The sequence below is a fragment of the Metopolophium dirhodum genome, chromosome 9 (genome assembly GCF_019925205.1).
Source record: "Metopolophium dirhodum isolate CAU chromosome 9, ASM1992520v1, whole genome shotgun sequence".
Classification (NCBI taxonomy): Eukaryota; Metazoa; Arthropoda; class Insecta; order Hemiptera; family Aphididae; genus Metopolophium; species Metopolophium dirhodum.
Genome location: NC_083568.1, coordinates 1,850,642 through 1,873,966, shown reverse-complemented (window position 1 = coordinate 1,873,966; position 23,325 = coordinate 1,850,642). Strand labels below are relative to the sequence as shown.

Sequence of the window (23,325 nt, the reverse complement as noted above, 5' to 3'; positions counted from 1 at the left end):
ATAAACTAGAACGTTAGATAGGTTTTTATGAATATTTCAAAATAAACTATTGCCATAAATTAGTTGATTAAAATATTTCAAAAATAGTTTTCTGGATTTTAATTTTATAGTTACAAAATAACGTTAATATTCATGTTTCATGTATATATTTTTGAATAATTATGTAAATAAACAATGCGTAGGTACTTTTTACTTTTAAACAAAAAAAGTTTATGAAAACTTAATTTTATTATAATATTTTGGGTTAAAAGAGTATTCATTTTCGATGATATGAATATTTGTTTAAAACTATTTTTGCTATTCATATTTCCTATTATTTTATCCAGAAATCTGAATAGTATGTACTGACGTATCACCGAAATTATGTTCTATATACAATTAAATGAAACCATGAAACCTATTAGAAATAAATAGCTTCACCACCATTCTATAAATCGTTTTATAAAAAAAAATATTAAATACAAATAATTTAACACAATATTATTATATAATTTAGTTCGTAATCTTACAATCCATTGATTTAAATTCTCATTGATTAGCCAATTAAACTATTAAATATTATTTACATAATTTAAGATTATATATTAAATATTTAAATTACTTGATGGACATAAGTTTCTTTCATAAACTTGTAAAAGAGTGTGTTGACTGCTTATGTTGAAGGTGGTGGGATATCTTGAAGTTGATGTTTGACTCTTAATTTCGGTATAATGTTGGTATACGAAAAGTATGTGTTTGACTCAGATTGTGAGATGGGTGTAACGGAAGCTGAGCATTGAGATAGATATTCCTTGGCCAGGGTCGTGGATACGGTGGGGGTAGGGGGTTCAATCCCCATACAACATGAAAAGTATGTAAATGTATTTCCAAACATTTATAACTACTAGTATATTTTTTTTCACTTACCCTCCCCCCCCCCCCCCCCCCCAATAATTAAATTTCTGTCTACGGCATTGTCCATGGCCAATAGGTGTTATGCGAGTGTAGCCTATTTGAAAGCTGTTGATTATATAATATCGTTTTTTCTAGATATCATGACTGTTCTGGACTACGGTAGGATGGCTTAAGCGTAATTTGAGAGATTGGTTAGGAAGACTTATTACCAAAAAATTAATTTAGCTAATTAATCCTTCTTCCTTTTAGATGTTTATTACGAATAAAATCGCTTATATATTATCATTAATCACATATTACAATTTTTTTTTTCAATATTACTAAAATCAATCAGTTGCAATTTTGGATTTTTTAAAGATATTTTAGCGTTTATGAAAGTTATGAGTCTATAAAACATTACAATTTTAAAATACACATTACATCACAGAAAAATTGCTCTTATAATATGTCTGTTTTGCATACATTTGTCTAGCTCCTTTCCCCTAGGAAAAAAAATTGAAATTGCGCGCAACCTACGTAGTACGGAGTGGTAAATCAATCATCTATCTAAGATTATTATTTTTTAATAATTTAGACCATAGGTTTTGCAATTCAATAGTGCGATTGGATTTATTGTAATTTTGTAAATCGTAGTCCTATTTGTAAACAAGGTATTTATTATTTACACCAAAATGATAATTAGAACTGTCGATTTTGATAAAAAAAATGTTATTGATTATGGACGTGTCAAGCTTTTTTTTTACCACTGTCAACTCGAGTTCCGTGTTTTATTTACAAGATGTTATCAGTCTAAGACATCGCGTGTCGAATAGACGAAAATAACATGTCCAAATGTTTGTATGTTTTTTACACTTATATAAACGGACATTCGGAGTGATGAAAAATAAATCGCAATGAGCTTTCAAAAATCGGCTGGAACAGAAAAACCAAAAAAAAAAAAATAAGATAAAACTTTAATTGTCGTCGGCGACGATATATTATTATATTTTTATTTTACCGGGGTACATGGTATAACAATAATAATAATAAAATATTATGTCGACATACATCACTCGACGAGGTTTGTTTATTTTTTTCGTAGCTCACAACACCACCGTAGGGGTAATCGTATGGCGCAGACAGTGTACTAATAATAAAACAGAAAAATATCGTCGCGCGTCGTATACGCAATAATAATATTACATATTTAGCAGTTCGCACAGTCGTGAGGTCAGTGCGTGTGCATAATATTATGTTCAGGTATATAACCTACACATAGCCGAATGCGGATCCACAGGCAGCACCCCCGCATCGCACCCCGGCCGGACGCAATGACGAAGTGGAATTCTGCGGTGTGTGTGTGGGGGGGGGGATAGGTAAAGGCGGCGGCGGCGGCAGGTAAGACGATATGGTTTATGGAATAGTTGCGGCGGCGGCGGAGGGCGCGCGCGCCTGTGCGTGTTGCGTGTCCGGCCGCCAGCGAGCGGTTCGTCGCTGCTGCCGCCGCCGCTGTGGCCGTCGTCGTCGGTGGCGGCGGTGGTGGCGACGGCCGAGGTGGCGCCGCATCGCGCGCGTATACCATTATACGTGTACGAATCGATAGGGACACCGCGGTGGAGACGGCCGCGGCGGCTGCGGCGGCGGAGCGTTCGTAGCGCCTCGTTGGTCGTCCGCGCGGTCGCGCCACCGTAGCGCCGGCCACTATAGCGCGCCGGAATCGCGCCGAGCGTCGTCACGCCGTCGCCGAGCACCGATTTCGCGCGAACCGCCGACACGCACACAAACGCGCATGCGCCCGCTCAAGCACAATTATTATACACATAATACACCGTCGTAAACACACGCACACGCGCACACACGCGCACGCAAAAACGCGCGTGCGCTCATTTACGCGAAGCGCCGGTGTCGCCGCCGTTGTCGTCGCACCACCGCCGCCGGTCACTGGTACCGTTGCTGTCGACGTCAGTCCACCACGAGACCACGACACGCATTTGTCTTGCGTCACACAACTTGCACGTATTTTTCACTCTGTCCAAAAAAAAATTTACTTACACATACTCTTAAATAAATAAATAAAAAACCCACACACAAACACACATACACTCACACATATATATATATACATACATATATATATTATATACTTAGCAACGTGTATACGTATATAATATTATATATTATGTATGTGTGTATGTATGTATGAATTTTTATACATGTGACATAATATTATTATACTGTCGTAATATAATATTATAGTCTCCGACACGTTGCCCGTCGGACGAAATATTATTAATCGACCGTTGTCGGATGAGACCACGCGACGACGACTAGTCGTTCGTACTCTGAGCGGTTAAGACATAAAATAAAACATAATATAATTAACAAAATATATATACAAAAAAACTCGTTATCATCGAATACAGTTATTATCACACTCTTGCCCCGTGAGACGACGACGACGAGGCGACGGACAAAATTTTTGCCGGTATCGGCGTCCAAGGGGGCTTTTGACGGGCCGTCCACCAGCGGCAACGTACGTATTCCGCACTGGCAGAATACACACGTGTTGGCACGTTTCCACGTTTTACACGTAAGTCGTTTACACGTTTTATGTACATTTATGTTGTTGTTGCAGTGGTTGTTGTTGTTGTTGATGTTATTGTTGTCATTGTTGTTATAAATATATTATATTAAAATATAATATCGAATTCCGATATGTTAACAAAATCATATGGTTGAGGTCACCGGGACGATGTTTTTTTCCATTCATTCGAAACGACATTCATCATTCTGTCGCTTTTATTATTATTAATTTTCGTCTGTTTTTTTACGTAAACAGCTGACCCAAAATATGTATACATTTAATAAACTCTAGAAATTGTTCTTGCCAAGTTTATGACTGTTTTACTTTTTTATTTAACTCAATAATTATCAAAACTTCGTGGTTGGTCGTCGGAAAATTAAATTATTTTCCTCGCTAGAAATCATTCTGGAATTCATTCATAATATACAATTTCATATATCGTTTTTTGACCGATTAAATATTCTAATGAACCTGTTGGTGTTAATACGGTGTCAATAGAAGATTTGTAGTAAGTTTTTATCCAAATTCAAAATGTCTGCCTTAAAATTACCTATTTGTTGTATTATTATAAGTTTTTTAAATACTACATTTGTGACTAGTATATACATATGTAGCCTGTAAAAATTGTGAAAATCATATAATTATTATTTATATAATAATATGCGTCATATAGTTATAAATGAATTATCCATCTCTTTTGACACGTTCAACATAATAATATCTGATTATTGTGAATTTCATTGTACGTGGTATTTATGATTAAACTATGGTATTAATTGTTCTATTACATTTCGTTAGTAGGTGATTTATCATAATTCCACTACCTACTTAAACGTATTTTATTTTGAAACAAAAATGTAATACATACGCATAACAGATTGGTTTTAACTTGGTTTCAACCCTATCAGATTTTTCCCTGAGTTTTTTATTTGATAAATAAATAATATTAATATTTAAAATGATCAGTGTTTAAATTACTATTGTAATTAATAAAATGATAGTTATTTATCATTTTTTAACATTTTAAATAAAAATTACACTTCGTATTATAGAAATATTTTACAGAAAACAAGATAATATATATTATTTTTTGTTTTATAAAAATGTTAAATGCCTATGAAAATAAAAACCGATAATATCAGCTATTTTGTCTTTTTAATGTATTTTGGATATAGAATAGAAGACAATAATTTGTGAATGTTGTGGATGCTTCTCTTTTTTATATTAATTCTTAGAGCGTCAGTTGTGTGTAACTCTTCTAACGATACTTGACCTCTTTCAAAAGCTACGTGCTTCGTAAGTAAGGCTTCGTTTGATCGACGTTGTTAAGGCGATGAGTTTGTATTACATACTCTTCACTCCATACTATATGTACGAGTTTTTTCTCTGAGCCTCGCTGTGTCCCTATTATTTAACTTCACCACCTTTGCTATTTATCAGAGGGTTATAGCCTATAGACTATTGTGCTCAAATGAATCCTTACGTATAACAGCTTATGAACTATTACTTGCATTACATCAAAAGATAATTGGGTCAACACGTTTTATCGTGTCAAAAATGATAAGGACATTTTTAGGAATTTAAAATAAAATTGTGTACCTATACAGAAAATAAAATGTCAATAAAATTAAAGTGTTGTATACTTTTGAACGTGTTTAATACTTGTAGTATACTATACATAGACTATCTAGTATATATTATTTAGTTATTTACCAAATAATGTCAATTCCAAAAAGTAAACAAATATGTTTATATTTTGTATGAGTTGATACAAATTACTTAGTAGATTTCAAATTGACATTACTCTGTAGAAGTTTTTGTCACATTAGTTTTCCAAGCAGTTACGGTGTGCACGCAGGAGATTACTGCCGGGGTGGTGTTTTTTATGCACGGAATTTCCGGCGGATCCGGAAAAATCAAATTCCCTCTAGCTATATGGGACGTGTATACTATATGCCAGAGTTAAAAACCATTACTTCCGGAGGTCTAAATTCGTAAAAATGTAATTCTGAAATTAAGCTGATACATCGATGTTAATTTTCAGTCCATAATATTGTATTCATATAAAATGTTGTCATATTTTAACAAAGAATGTTCTATAAACAGTGAAATCTTGTTAATGAGTCACTAAGAACGTAGAAAAATGGATACACGAGTACATGACTGTGACTCATTACATTTAAGAATGCAGGATAGGTTGATAGATGAGCTAATTATTACACAATTAATTTTAAAAAAAACTAGCAGATACGTGAATATATTTAGATATATTGTATACCTAGTGTATAAAAGATTAAAGATGTAAATTAAAAACTAAAAACCAATTTATTATGAATAATAATATGATTTTATATGGCATTACTCAACACTATTTTTTTTATAGCTATTTCTTGTAATTTTCTTATGAGTTTCATTCATTTGACCTTTATGCGACTTAGTATGTTTGTGTACCTACTAATAAGAGAGCTGACGAACACTAAAAAAAACTTAAGTGTTAAATATCAAGCGTGTCCCTAACAACTCTACAAAAGCATAGGTTATGAGTTGTCTACAAATAAAGCTTTTATGAAAGATACCTTTTAAGTTATTGAAGTATTTCATATTAAAATCAATGAAGTGTATCATTGTTCTAAGGTTTGAATACGGTCAGCTAGAATAATAAAATTACGTGAGTATGGACGATTATAATATATACGTCATTTATAATATATACCTCGCCTTTGTTATTATATACCCATAGGTTAGGCGTGTACCTTAAATTGTTACCTATACAGTGATTACTGATGTAGAGATGTATAATATTTTTATTAGTTATATATTCATAATATATAGGTATTACACATTTTGGTAGGCATGGATATAATATTATAGTTTGTAATCTATAAAATGGTCTTCATATTAATTCAATAATAAATATCAAATATTATGGTTAGTATTAATTATTTAATTCCTTGTATTATTATGGCATTGATATTTTCTGTAGATTAAAGGCTCTTGTGAGCCATGGCTGAAATACGTTAATCTTATAAACTATAAACCCAATAATATCAAAAAGTAAATCTTGATTTATCTATATTGTTATCCGTGTGGTGTTGTGTAACATAGAGTGGAATATTTTTACGGGGGTACTAAAAGTAATCCTGGTATACTGCTCACGCATCATGAACGATTTCGGGGAAAGATGCTGAGAATTTTACTGTGAACAATTTTAAAGCTAAATTTTATTTTGTCGTCGTTTATCTAACTATTACACGGTACTTTCGTGTTTTACTAGATATAATATTATGTGCTATTAACACGGGAATATTTTATATTCATCAATTTTTTTTTCTGTAACCACAATTTCAATAGTAATAATTATATTTGTATATGTGTTTCCAAAGTTAAATTTAATGTAATATTGAAAACACAATTAGTAATTGTTAATCTATAAATTACTTAATGCCTTTATCACAAACTTGAAACTTAGCGTATTTAAGGTTTTAACCTGTCGTTAATTAAACTGATACGTGGTATATATTCTGTTAGTGGTTGTAATATACATTAAAATGAAAATTAGGTTGAAACTGGACAAATATATTTTATTATTTTATGACTACAATTTTTGATTTTATAAATTGTATATGATTACATACTCATATTAGGTGGGTATAAATGAAAATATAGGTATATAAGTTTAATAAAAACTACCTACCTACAACATTTATAAATCAATAATAATTACCTCTATCAGCTTTAAATTAAAATGTAGGTATCTATATGTTATTGTTTATATAATTTATTTATTTGATATTACCTATACAATTTGAAATTGGTATAGTTCTGTTCTTATACTGTTTTCTCATATATTCTTATATACACATAAGTACTTATTTTGATTGTATATTTGATGGTTTTTATAGTAAATACCTACCTACTTAATAAACTATTATTAATATTGTATAATTTGATGACTTTATATTATATTTGAGAGTTTTGAGATTTAATTTCCATAAGAATAACTTAAATAAATTGTTCATCTTACTTTTCGTTATTAGGATCATACAAATATGATAAATAGCGTACAAAATTAAAAACAATTATATTGTAATTTTCGAGCAATGCAACTATAATGAATATTTATTGAATGTTTTAATGTAAAACTGAATAAAATTAAAAACTACGCACAAGGCATGTTTGATATAAAACTTTAAAAATAATCTACTTACTTATTATTCAGTATATTCAAACTTGTACATCCATGATTTTCGAAAAATGTATGTAGAAAATACAATTTTAATCAATAATAAGTGTGAACGATCTAAAACACACACACATTTATATATAATTAAATATATATTAAAACGTAGATTATATTTTAGAGTAAGGACTAAGGAGTGTGAAAAACTAAGGCACCTATCTAGATCTTATGTTCCAACCATAAAAAAATAATATCAGTTTTTAAATAGTATTAGGTATTTTAGTTTTTTAAATAAAGTTGTGTACATATTCATTTTAAGGTATTGTAACTTTTAACTTAATATAACAAATTTTTAGTAAAATCAAATTGATAATATGAAACCGAATTTATAAAGTGATATTTGAATATTTTGTAAAAATATTATAATGTTGTACGTAGTTTTTTTATTTACAAGAGATGGCTATGATAATTATGTTTTGTACTCTATACTTACCTACAGGTACCTAATATTAGCTAAAAGTTAAATAACTAATAAACTAAAAAATATATTACTAAATTAAATAAACATACACTATTATTATCAATAATTTTCATTGACACATTTTTGTCATCGTTTTTTTTGATTAAAAATAGTTCATGATGACTTCTTGAACTTTTAAATATTCCAAACTATGTATTTTGAAGGAAGAACATTAAATTACGGGTATAGTATTTGGCCACGGGGTTTTGCCTGGAACTAATGTCGGTGTAATTTCAAGCATTTCTCTTTGCTCGCCGTACACAAAGGCCGAATGATAAAACTTTGTTCCTCTAACCCTGTTGTCTTTAACAATAGGTTCATGGCGTCAGAACAGGGTGCAAATTATCCGGTATCATTTGGTCGTATCATACTCACGCGACCAAAATCCCCGATGGTTGAATGAATAATAATTTTACCCTGCCAATGTAATATAGACTAGTAATGTTGTCATTCAAATATCTTCATTCCTCAGCAAGTCTTTTAAATTTATTCAATCACTAAAAACCCTTCCAGAAAAAAATTGAACAGTTTATGAACTTTCTTTTATTGTCAGTTTTAATATTAAATACCTATATGATACGGAATCAAACTAATTGAAATATCAAAACTTGGACACCTGCAGGACTGATATTTAAATATTTTCGAATCCATAAAATGATTACGTTTTAGTTGAAATATACCTATTAAAATCGCAATTAGAATTGCATAAAATTTTGTTTTTTTTTTACATAATTTTGGTGTTTTTTTAATTCTCATTGAAATTGAACAACTTTTATATTGAGTAAATTCCCAACAATGCTATGTAAATATAAAAATTATACTAAAAGTAAATACATAAAATAAGTTATACGTCTCTAATAAAAAAACAATGAGTTGAACATTTAGTTTTGGATTCAAGGAAAAAACTAAAAAATGTAACTTACATTATAAATATGTACTTACGACTTATGATTTATTATATAAACGCAGTTTTTAGTTTTTATTTTATTTAAAATAATATTGTTATATTTTACAAAGTTTTGGAATAATTGAATAATACAATACTAGGTATACATTAAATAAAATTAAAAATCTAAAAATATTCTACATGCACAAATAAAAACGTTTTATTTTAATTTAATTACAAAAATTGTTTTAATCTTTTTTGTGATAGTTTCTTAACATTATGTATTTACCTAAGTGAACACAAATAGTACATTTTAGTCGTTGTTGTATTTTTAATTATCATTAGTTTTACTGATAGTTGCGAAAAAATGGTTGTAAAACTACCGCAGTACAGTGGAGTTATAAACTTTAAAGCACATTTATGTTTTCAACAAAATTAATTTTGGTTATGTATATTAGTATTTTACTACAGTTTAAAAATTAATAATATTAAAGACTATATATACATTAATCCTGGTAATATACCTATTACATACATTTTTTGTAGGTTTAAGTTAAATAATATTCATTGTACTATAATCATGAAATTAAAATAATTTAAAATACTTGAAAAGTTGAAAATTTAATTTAAGCTAGTTCATTTATAATTTAGTCCATAAAATGAAAAATCTTAAAAACAGTTAGAAGGTAGAAAGTATTGTTTATGAAAGTTTTAAGTTTTAGCTATGAATTTATGATTCTATGAACTATGATCAAATTAATTATTTTAACTAATGATGATAATTGTTTTGGATACTGAGTGGGATACTTAAAGTATTGTTCAATGTTGATTATCTTATCAGTATATATTTATATTTAACAATATTATTTGCTTTTTTTCATAAATATAAAAACGTAATTAACGCTTAATGATACTGTTATTAGTTTTTTTATAACATCATTTGTAGGAGGGTGTTCAACTTATAAAAATTGAAATTTTTATATATATACGTATAGTCTTTGTAATATTGTAATTAAACATACTATCGATTTATACTTTATTCAATATATTTTCAAAATTTTTAATAATCGAAATAAATTATTTCTATGACCACTTGAAGTATACAATACGTCCCATGTCACTAGAGTAAAAATTGAACTCGTTTTTGTATAATTGTTCAACATCTTTCTGTGCTGATGAAAATTAGTGTTTGTCAAATTTTTTTTGATGATATTTTTTAATTTATAAGCAACTATACCCTTCATTCAATATGGTTAGGTTAGTTACTATTGTCATACTATTGAAAACAATACTATTATAATTAGGCTTAAACTCTAAACTGTACTTAAATAATTGTAAGCTAAAGGAGGACGAGCATAATTAAAAGAAGAAGTTTACCTTTAAATAAACGATTAATTTATTATATTTATATTATACCAACATTTTTTTATGAAATGATTGATCAAACAGTATTCATGCAAATTAAAAATAATTAACATACAATTTAATTTTGAATAAAATCTTAGTTATTAATAATATTGTATAATATGTATGCATGCAATAATTATATTATTTAAATCAGTTGTATGAAGGTACCTAATAAAACAATATATTGCAAATATTTTGAATAAAAATAAATAAATCATTTATAATATTCATATATTATTATACATATTACATTTTACAATATATTATTTAATCAAACATTCATTTATTCTATGTAGATGAGTTATTTAATTTATTTAAATATTTATATAATTTAGATCTGTTTATTATGATTACAAAATAAAAGTTGTCGTTAATCTCCTATCTGCATTTTAAGTGGTTGCACGACAAATGTAATTTAATATATAATAATAATTTATAATATATAATATACACGACGTATATATATACAAATAAAAATATAAACTATAGCTTTAAGTTGAATTCAAAAAACAAGTTTAGAACATAGTTTGTAATACTTTTTATGTATAGCTTAAAACTAATATTCTTTGATTTACTATTCAATACAACTTTTGATCATATTTTTTATTTGACAAAAGTGCGATATGTATTTTGTTTTGTTTTATATATTGTATACTTTGGGTGTAATAAATGCATTTTCTGAAATCACTTAAGATATAAAATATACCCTTTCAATATAAAGTATAGTATAAAATTTAAATATTTTATTGTTTTTAATAAGAACACATTTTATTGTTATTTTGATTCTTTAATTTATTTTTCTGTTGTACCATTTCTTTACTAATCAACTAAGAAGTATAAGAAATCATTTAAAAGTTGAACAGCATAAAACAATTACGCAATTACAGTTTAAAAAATAAAATATAAAATCATCAATATTAATGAACGGAGTCATTTATCATATCATATGACTCATATGTCATTTTTATTGACTACCGAGAGTAGATATATTGTTTTTATCAAAGCGAGCAAAATAGAAAACAATAGTTACACAATAAAATCAATAATAGCTTGCCCATTGATACTATTGTTGGGATATATACCTATATATAGAGAGAGAAAGACATACACAAAAAGAATACCTGTCGTACTGGTTTGACGATTGTGATTGAAATCACCTGAAGCGACGTTTTACAATCTATCGTTTTGTTTTCCTGAGGGAAATATTCGTGTTGGTGCAATTTGTTGTTAAGACAAATAAGATCCCACAGGACTAAGTTCTAAGGTGAAGAGAGGAAACTCAAAACAAAAGGTACCTTTCAGCATAATCTAGAATAAAGCATTATATGAGAATATTAATGAAAGAAAATGAGAGAAAAAGAAGTCTGTAGTAGTATGAAATCTGTGTAGCCAAACATAAGCAATGTGCTAAATAGTATAAAAATTGATGGATTGCTTCTAAACGGGAGATCTTGTCTTGAGTTATATTTTTGAATTTATATTTCTTGTAGCACTATTCTATAACTGTAATAACTATAATTGTGATCCATCACATTTCAATAAATTCTTGATAAAATTACAATTATTAGGAGAGGATAAAAATATAATAGATTTTTATCTTATAGGTATTTGATTTTTAAAACATTTATACGGAAAATGTATACAATTAATAATAAACAACAAAAATAAGTTGAATTTATTAATTGTTGAGAATATTATTATGACTAGGTACTTACTTTCAACTTTCAAGTTAAATTTATTTGTTGTATAAACATCAGAGTATGCATCCGTTACCATTTGTAGAGGTATTATTTATAATTTGTATGTGAATGGTTCTACTATCGTGACTACCAGTTTTATTTAATTTTGTATTAGGCATTATATAATATAAATATATCACTAAAACCTTAAAAGATTATATATTTTAATGGTTATAATACATCTTACCAGTAAATTATTATATGTATAAAAAAATATAAAAATATATGTTCTGTGTTTTTAGGGGTTAATGAACAATTTATTGATTTGATTAAATAATTTATTCTGTATTATAAAATGATTTGTATTTTAAAATAAGATAAAAATTAGTTATTACTAAAATTAAAACTATTAGCCGAATAAAAAATGTAATGTATTTACTATTTATACAATAAAAAAAAAACGGTGTTGTCAAATAAATTAATCTGTAGATATAGTTAAAATATTGTTAAAAATGCATGAGATAATTTTTTTATATATTGTCATATAGCAATTTCAAAATGGCCCTTTGATTTTTTTTTTGAATTTTGATCATAATTCAAAATACTTTTATCTTATTTCTTTCTTCTCTAAACCTCTTATGTTGTACCGTGAGAACAAACTACATCTGGTAGCTTCCTCGTAACTTTTAACTTTCTCGAACACAACATGCGCTATTGTACATAATGGATGTATGACATATACTTATAGTTACCCTCTCATTCAGACCGTTCCTACCGTCGATTTAGTCAATAATAATTGTGTAAATGTAAATAATATCGTATTCTACTGATTATTAACCTCATACTCACTATGTGTAATAGACAGGCGTGTGTGGAATTTGGTCCGAAGGTATGTAACTGATAAAATTTGATCCCCAGAAATACAAAATTTTCATGCCTACACATAGAAATATTTATAATTAATACTATTCATTATTGGAAAATAATAGGTTTTTATATAGGTATGTCTTATTATGTTGAAAAATAAAAACATATTTTTATAAATACGGGTTTATTGAAAAGGGTATAATTTCATGATTCTTGTCATATAATTAAGCCATAAACATTAACTGTACCAACATACTTTGTTATTTTTTTTTCTAAACAATTATATTTTGGGACTTTGTTTATATTATGTCCTTTAAAAAAAGCGACTGCCTATAGGGTATGTAAGCATATACCTATGATATTGATATAATAATATTATTAAAAAATTATTTCAATATAGACTTTTGATTGATTTGTTTCAGATTCATCGAGAAAAGATTTCAAACAGAAAATTGACGGTTTATCAGGTAATTTAATTTATTTTATCATTTTTAATTATATTTATTTAAATACAGAAGGTATACGTTATACTATGAAATACACGGCATGATGTTTACTATAATTTTATATACGGTCATGAAATAAAATATCGTCAAAGATTTCAAATTTATATCTAGTTCATTGTGTTAGCACAGTAGATTATTATTATATTTTTTAAAATATGATTCACTGTTAAATATAATTAAACTATGTTTGCTATATAATGTAATACTTAAATAAAAGGAAAATTGTGTGCTTGAATTCCCAAGTGTGTATGACGTATCCTACTTAATTAGGGTGTAAACTGTTAAGTCAGGTGATGGATGAAGGTGTTGTCTAGTAATGAAGATAATAGTACAGAAAAACGGTTTAATAAATTAAACGATAAGTATATAGAAAGGCGTACAAGGAAAAAAACTGTTATCGTAATTCGTAATTAACTAGTAAAAAACGAGGGGTAGCGGTAACGATGGGATAAATGCAAAACAACCGTTTACGCAGTGACAATGATGATAATAACAAAACAAAAGCAATAATAATTTTACTGTTTTGTAATGTTATTCTTACATTTACTTTAGTAAAAGTATTGAAGTATATCTGATTGAGAGCTTAAAATAATAAGTATTAGTGATGAAAAACATTTTTGGCTATTCGTCGTTCGATCAATATTTTCATCCATATGAAAACATCAAGATAAAAAGTGATTCTTATAACAATACTATCTATGTTTAAAACAGAAATTGAAAAACGAATAAATTTTTTTTATTATTATTACATTTTATTAATATAATATTAGTAGTATGTGAATTTCTTTTTTCTTTTTGATTACTTATAATTTTTAGTAAAAAACAAATGTTATCTTAAAAATCTAAGTGTTAAAAAAAAGATAGTCTATGGCTAAGCTAATGTAAAGTATATTATTATCTTTAGTATATTAATATTATGATATACCTAAGACATTTTATATTTTTAAAATCAAACTAATGTATACGTCCCTTTATATTGTCTCATACTATTTACTTATTAATTGATGTTTTATTCATTGAATATGTTTCTATTCAACTAAAAAATTCGAAAAGGCTATCCCTAAAAATGTTCAGGTTAAAAAGTTTTAAGTAGACTCTATAGATTTTAAACAACCTATGACTATTTTAAATAACTTAAAATTGATTCTTCATTGTATAATTGCTTAGTGAATTATCAATAGAAATAAATGGAATCATAACTCAAGTACCAAAATATGTTTGAAACATAATATACCTATTTGCATATTATGTAAAGAACTATAGATATTAAGCTTGCAATACTTAAGTAGATATTAAACATGTATAACGTATATAATAATGATAATAATAATAATTTATTCAACTCAACTTAGGTAGGATACATAAATACAAATTAATTTAAATGGTAATATCAACTGAGCTGATCACCCCTCTTCTTATGTAAGCTTGTGATGATAAAGGGAGACTTCAAATATTATTTATACAATAATAAATTATTAACACATTTTTAAAATGTATAAAAGTGAAAATTATTATAATATTATTGCACAAAAATAAATAAAAATAGAATAGTACTTAAATTATAATGAACATGAACAGAAAGTATCATTTATTGATATTAATGATTATTTCTCTCGAGTATATATTTTTTCACACTTTTTTTTTACAACATCTTATCATTTATTAACTTAATATATTTTGATAATTTATTAACCATTGCTATAGCTTTGTATTGATAATAGTTTTGATAAGTCGTAGAATTACATTTAGGAACCCTAAGACTAATTCTCCTTTCTTCCTTTTAAGAATAATACTTAAACACTCGTTAACCCGGATACTCAAATCAGAATGTAGTTGCATTAATGAACAGTACTCAGAGAATCGTTTTATAATAAATATTCCTAGGATGTCAAAAAGTTGTGAGGTATTAATTCTGTCATAGCCTTTTAATGCAATTCTAATTAATATTCTATGACCTATGCGTAGTGTTTAATTGTTCCATAGTGGTCATCTTAGCTGATACCCATAAAACTATACCGTTGGATAAGACAGACTGCACCAGAATACCACGCAAAGTGAATAGATCTAAAATAATATTTCATTTATTTGATATATATAAAAGCTTTCTTGATCTTTTTATATTTAAATTAATTTGTGTTTTCCATTTCGTATCCTCATCAAAGTAAATACCTAGATACTTAACATTATTTACACAAGTTAATTAAATACAATTAAAATCACAACCCCTATTTTCTTATATGAGTGCCTATTATACATTCTATATATTAATTCAAACCTTTTGTTTTCATTTATTGTTATAATCTATATATTATTAAACCTATAAAGATGTCTTAATAATTCATAATATAATTTTCATAATATTGGCAGGTTGTAGTTGATAGTCTTCAGTGTAGATATAATTAGTGCATTCATGGTCCATGCCCCATAATATTAAGTGAAAAATTATATTATATCCTATTTGTATTCTTAAAATATTGTCTTGCCATAATATCTTTTTTTTAGAGTTCTTGTCACACTTAAATTTTAAACAGATCGAGGTTTTACGAGGTTTACTCTTTTGGCGAATACTTTTTGAGACTTAAGAGCCGGGTAATTAAGGAAGTTAGGTAATTATTAAGGTTTAAAAAAAATCTGATGACTTCTTGGTTATGAAGTAAATACTTGTTTTTATCAAAATATTAAAAATTGTTAGTAAATCGTTTTGTAAATAATTTTAATGTTCACTCCCACTCAAGAATTACATTTTTTATTTGATTCAACTTTTTAGTTTTGTGAGCCTGTCTTAACGCACGTGTCGTCATTCTAATATTTTTGAAGATACTACAGTGATATCATCAGCTATTGATAAATAAAATATTCATTTGTTATGTTACTTAGTATGGTTCAATGTATGCAAAATAAATTTAAAGTTGTCACCAAAGTAGTAATGGGTAAACCCTTTTTGGTCGGTTCAATAGTTATTAGCAACATTTCGGTGTTTGGTCGAAAGTTATTTAGCTAACATGGTGTTTTTCTGGTTGGAAAACGTTTACGGATTTGCAATAAGTCTCACATGCATTTTGTTAAAAACAGTCACGTATGTTCGGAGTCAGGAGGTAAAAAAAAAATATAAGGCAAAAATCGCCGGAAATGCGTAAAAAACGTCCAAATGGAGTGCGTGAAAAAAATGTAACATACAGCAAAGCAATTTGTAAGATCCAAAGATGCAAGATAACAGACTGATTTTAGATTTAACGGTGTTGTAGCGCTACACTATTCTGTTATGACAGTCGATCGAACTCAATAATGAACATGAATTACGTGTCCCACTGTCCCTCCACCCCAGCGAATGAGTAATGGGCTTAACTATACTATTGGTTTTCACCCCACATATATATATAATAATATATTTATTTCAACTGATAATACATCTCAATGTACTGACCAAACAAACCGTGACTATGAATAAACTTCGTTTTGATTTATAATGTAAAACAAAAGCATAACTTACTCTCAATTCGTGTTGGGTAATGAAAAGTCAATCTACGATGTAATGTCTATTTGGCAATTGGCAATCTCATCTCTTAAAATATTTATGTTTTGTATAGGTATTGTTTCGACTAAACACCAATCATCTTCATGAAACAAATATTGAAATATTTATTTTGTTAAATAAATCTACCAAATTAACATACCTAGGCGTGTTTAAAATTTTCTCGCTCTGTCGTTTATATTATTACCAATTATTGCCAATGAAAATTAAATTTACACAAGTTTTATTATCCAGAACGTCATTATAGCCCTCAGAACACAATGTACCTATATAATATTATACGAATAAGAATTTATGATACAATGTGTCTTACACGATATATAATGTTATAATAAATATGATTTTCTGTATGAATTGTTCACTTGTATTATTCCACTGAAATGAACAATTATTTAGTTACATATTATATTGTAATATATCATGTTATAACAATTCTGTTTGCTATATTTTTGGTTTTAAATTCATCCCACAAGTACCTCCAGGAACCGACCGATAACCTATTTACGTACTAATATATTATTTTGATATGATATATGATATTGCCTAACCATATGTGAGGGGGGGTGTCAAGTAATTTGTTCACTAAAAACACAATATATCACAAAAATACACACGGAAATTGAACGTTATCACTTGTTGTCCACGAGTGCGCAATAAATTTCATCAGTGAGAATGTTATCAGAAAATTGGACCAGGTTTTCCCAAGCGTTTCACGCACGTACCGTCGAGGGTGCGCGTGTGTGGTGTGTGCGTGTCTACGTATATGTGTGGTGCAAGTGTGAGTGCGTTATGTGTGTAATGTATATGTACATTGTACACTGGCTGGGAAAAACATTTTTGTGTAAGAGGTGTAAAATTAGTTGAGTTTATCTGTAACCAACAGCACAGTCTTTTTTTGTGGCTTTACAATGCTGGGGTCTTGCTTTTGAATGCAATCTCTTATTATTCTACGCCACGTACGTTGCAGTGAAAATAAAATAACATAACCTCGCTCAAAATATCAAATCTAACTTTTTGAATCGTGTTTATACTAAGTAGGTACCTATATAATCAGTTTTATATTGCCACTTTGAATAAAATATAATTTATCAAAATTATTATATTATAGTAAAGTACCAAAGCGTGTGTGTATGGATATCATCGCATATAAAGTTAACTTTGTTTTTGAAATTAATACAAAAAAACGTGACTGATATTATCAAAAAAAAAAGATATAATGATGCTTTAGTAATGCACAATTATTTCCTAAATCTGTTTCTCTACAATTCCAATATAACTCGAAACCTCTTACTATTGAAAAAAAAAATAGCGACTGTATAGATTTATAAAATGTTTACTTTATGCTATATTTTTAATAAAAATTAAAAACTACCAATTGAAAGCTATGCACAACTTATTTTTGGTTATATTATCATGCATACTATAATATACTCCATATTAATTATTGTAGGAATTTTGAAAAAAAACAATATATTATTTTATTTATTTTTAATTTTCATTAACATTTTAAATTAGTCTCAAGTTTATTCAACTACATTTAGTTTATGGTTGTTTCATAATTAAATGTAGGCAAACGTAAAACGATTAAATATAATGTTTAATAATAAATACAAAACTAGCGCAAATAAATAATTAACTCAACAGTTTTAATTTAGGTAGATGCATACCAATTAAATACAATTTATTTATTCAATGAGACGGTGGGATTTAGAAATTATATTTATATTTGCACACATTTTACATAAACTTATTTTGATTTTAAATCACATCAGATTTACAAAACTCATACTCTCTACTCTCAAATTTATTTTTTTTTATGATTTAATTATTATTATATTTTTAATTTAATCTGAAGATTCTATTTTAAGGTATATTTTTTAGGAAAATACTTTTAGAAAACTACTTCAATTCATTAATTTACATAAAAAATAGTATTCGACGCTCATTGAACATATGATTATTTTCAAAAACAAGGAAACTAGTTTTGTTGGCTGTTGGTTGAATATTTAGATAATAATTTATTCTCATATTTCTTTTTATACTAAAATTTTCATTTATAATATACACATAAATCTCATTCTTTCTAGCTCGATCTTTTACAATAAGAGCTAAGAAAACATCCCATTTAAATAACCATTCGCTAAGAAAACATAAGACTAAAAGTTTTTTCCTGGTGAATGTCAGAAGTTTGTAAAAATGGATAATAAAACAGCGTACAACAAAAGTCGGGAAATGCACGAATCGCATCCGTCAGAAAGTTTAAGGATTTTTGCATGTTCACATTGCGACTTTTCCGTGTCACCGATGTATTTTTTATTTCCTTGCCACCTTGTTAATAGAATAATGTTGCAATTGACTTTATTTATCTGCTTTATTTTGCTTAATTATATTCTTTTTTGTTGCGTGATAAATGGTATGGCCTATACAACAATTAAATTGAATAATTCAGACTTGAACATATTAATCCCAGTAAGTATGAATGTCTATGTTCAGATTGGTTAAAACAAAAATACGATTAAACCATAAATTGAGTGTACCTAATAAATCTGACAGTAAAATTATGTGTTTTGTAAAAAAGTTGCTATATAACTATAATATAGGTAATCTATAAGACCTGCAGAGGCAAATGGTTTGTTAATCACGTATTTTTAATAAAACATCTAATACATATATCATAATATTATAATTTATATAATCTAATAATAGGTATTATTAACATAGTTTGAGTTTTCTAACAAATTCTCCGTGTATTTTTTTATAATAAAATAAAATATACTATTAGCTCACGCCAGCAGTCATAAAATAGCGTTCACTAAAACTTCAAAGTACTAAAAAAATTGTCTGGAACAAAATGACTCTTAGATAATGTTATGAATTATTTGTTTTTTCTTTATCTTTCGAAAAAGTAAGGTCCGATGACTTTTTTTTATTATTGCAACAATAAACAGTAGTTGATCCATTTGTATCACGTACATCGTAAAGAATAATGAAGTTTCAACTCCCGTGTCTTCACAGCACCTTTCTTTATTTTTCTTCCGTTTAGTTGAAATAGACGCTATAGTGTTAGATGTGTAGAAGACCCACCGGCGTCATACGGCGAATTATATAGGCAATAAAGCACCACGTTTGTGAATTTGTTCATGTTATTATTTAATTTATTATACATTTTTGCTTAGTTATATAATTAATACAAGCGAATAATAAATAGCTTTATTTAAAAAAAATATAATATATCCTTGTAAATTTGAAATTACATAATTAGACTCTTTGGGACTTTATAATTAATAATTGAAAATCACTTATTTTTTTAATAAATAAAATATAACGATGATATATAATCTTTTTTTTTAAATATAACTTCAGTATTCTTGTTTATGAATATAGATAGGTACCGAATAAATTAGTTTATTATTTTAATTGTGTAATAAATATTATAATGTATTAACTATTAATAATCTCATTCAAAAGTTTAAATACAAACATTATACTTTTTCGTTCTTATTTCAAACTATTTTGTTATTTTATTTAAACATAATTTTTTAAACAATTTTTTTTTTATATCTCATTTGTCAAAGAGTTGTTTGAAAAAAACCCCGGTAGTTCCGTTCAGTTGAGCCCAAGCTCCCATTCATCATTTGTACGCATTCATATTTTTCCGAACCACCTCTCTCTGCAATAACCTACAGTCATAATATTTTTTTCAAACATTTTTATTTTTTTATTTTTATCTATTCTACATTTAGTCTTTTTTTAAATTAATTGAAATACACACACACGTTGTACTAACAAGAAATTACATTATTCGTTTTTACAATAATAATTATTAAGTAATTAAAATAGGATTCGATTGTTATCATGAAAAATATTTAAACACAAAAAAAAATTTAATTCGATTTTATAATTGAGAAATATATATCTAGTATAAATTATATACGAATAAATTATACGTATATAGATAAATCATTATATTTTACTGGTTAATAGTTAATCAATAAATAATATTTATAATACTATATTACGTTTAAACATTTTTGTTTATTCAAAAATAAATAAAGAGAAACACAAGAATTTTCAAAAAAAATTTGTATATTCAAATACTATATAAATATGTAATGCGGTTTTTTAAGTTACGAAACACAGTCTATTTCTATGTAAATTAAGATTAATTAAGATATTAAGTTTTTATTCTGGTAAATGTTGTTAGAAAAGTAAATGGGTTCCTTTTGTGTAGTTTAATAGATTTCTCTAATTCTAATATAATTATTTATATTGATAAGACATTTATGTTACATACAATATAATTTTATATACACCATATATCATCACAATATGTTTCTTATATCTTTAATATTTTTCTTAAGTAATTTAATGAGATACATATAATTGATAAACTTGCAGTTGAGACAAATTCGTATATTATGCTAAGGCTGGTTGCTTTTGTTCGGCCTAGAAATTATTTTGTGAGCGACTGTTTTTGACATTGAGTAGGGAACGTAATTAATGTACAATTCACAAGAAGAATAGAAAGTAAATTGACCCCTTTTCATATTATAGTGAATTGGAATTTCAAATAAAGTTCATTTTAAAAATTATAAATGTATATTGTTGTAGGAGTAGGATTGAAAGCATATTGAAACATCCATTCAAGATAACTATTTATTATTAGAAACATTAATGACAATTTTTTTAAATAAAGAATACTTTAAAAAAACAATAAGTACATTTTAATGGGCCATGTATTTCTTGATACACATCCAAAATCATCGTTATCATGATCGTGGAATTCCTCGTTGAAAAACTAAAATTATAGTTGTTTTTACTTTCAATTTGTCGTAAAAGTACTTTTCATTAAGCTTCAAACTTTTCGTCCCCTATATGATGAAATAAGTTTTCCAATGTGAACGTAACTTTTAACAATATCACCCCGAGTAGTAGCCGTCTGAACTGTTATTTTTCTTTTACTCTTCCCTTTTCTTGTTTTTATGAGACATGCTATGGAATTCATCGTGTTTGTAACATCCTTGGAGCTTAACGAATCGGTTTTGTTAAAAGTTTAATTGGAAAATTAAACTTAACAGCCACGATTTTGAGTATATGGCCTTCAAAATAACTATAATTCAGCACGACATAAAGGCTACTATTATATTATTCAGGAAATGCACATTATTTCACACTCTAATGCTTCAAATAATTGAGACCATGTTTTGTTCAATTAAAAAACGATTAACATAAATTATTAATTTTTTAAATAACACGTAAAAGAGTAGTGTAATATACGCAAATTAAAAAAATTTAAGTATTTGCTTTCATTTTGTTGCTATTTTTAAGTTTGTTTTTTTATCATAATTTCACTGCGAAGCTAAAATATAAAAAATATGTTAAAAATAGGATAAATCTACTTCCTAGTAATGGGTTTTGTTTAAAATTTTTAGATCAAAAAGTTAATTAAATGTTATGTAGTACCAGTTTTTTTTTAATACGATGTTGCACATCAATAAATATACAACCTAACTTATTTTTATGGAAAGTCAAAAAAATAAATACCATTATATCGTTATGTTATGTTTATTTCTTTAACATACACAACTTTTTGCCAATGGAAAATGTAAATAACAGATTATTGATTCGACGAGTTCATGGTCCGCATTCGGATTATTTCTGAATGAAATACATTTTTCGTGATTTTATAATAACTTCAACATTGAACATGATATAGTATGGCTACTATTTATATTTGAGACAATAAACTGGTTAGCTTATATAATGGGTGATGTTTATGAAATAAGGCGAAAGGGCGCACCAGAGTTAATTAAAAAGTTCACCCGAAAAATAACGAGGTCGTCCACATCTTCAACCATAGGTACTGTGTTGGCAGAGGCTATTAAAAATAACGGTCGGAGTTTTAATGGTTGTAAAAAAAATGAGAATGAGAGAGAAAAAAAAGATATACTTAGGGGCTGCGAAAACCATCCATTGGGATGTTACCTGACCGAAAAGGATTTCACCGTAAGTCCGCATTAACAAGGTGGGGACTTAGAAATTCCGTGCAAAACCTAACTAATAAGTTGAAAATTTTAATCGTTTTAAGCCGTGTGGGGTCGTTACATGAAGTTTGTATTACATTTAAAGTAAAACCACCAACTAAATGTATCAGACAAGTAAACAACTGAAGTTTTTTTTTATTATTATTATTATTATTGATCAATTATTAATAGGTACAATTCAATTTAAAATCATTGATATTATTTGTCTATAAAATATAAATCAAATTAATTAGTTTTTATGTTTTAT

At 27.2% G+C, this 23,325-nt stretch overlaps 1 protein-coding gene across 3 annotated transcripts in view; it reads left to right on the top strand.

The window, feature by feature from the left end:
• Positions 1-23,325, top strand: part of LOC132951621 (complexin) — a 218,629-nt gene that overhangs the window by 13,415 nt on the left and 181,889 nt on the right. For 2 of the 3 annotated variants that reach the window (XM_061023435.1, XM_061023436.1), the window contains exon 2: positions 13,419-13,463. The gene's annotated coding sequence lies outside the window, so the exon portion shown is untranslated. Of the gene's footprint in view, positions 1-2,571; positions 3,464-13,418; positions 13,464-23,325 lie in introns of those variants that run through there. The other variant, XM_061023434.1, reaches the window with a different exon arrangement.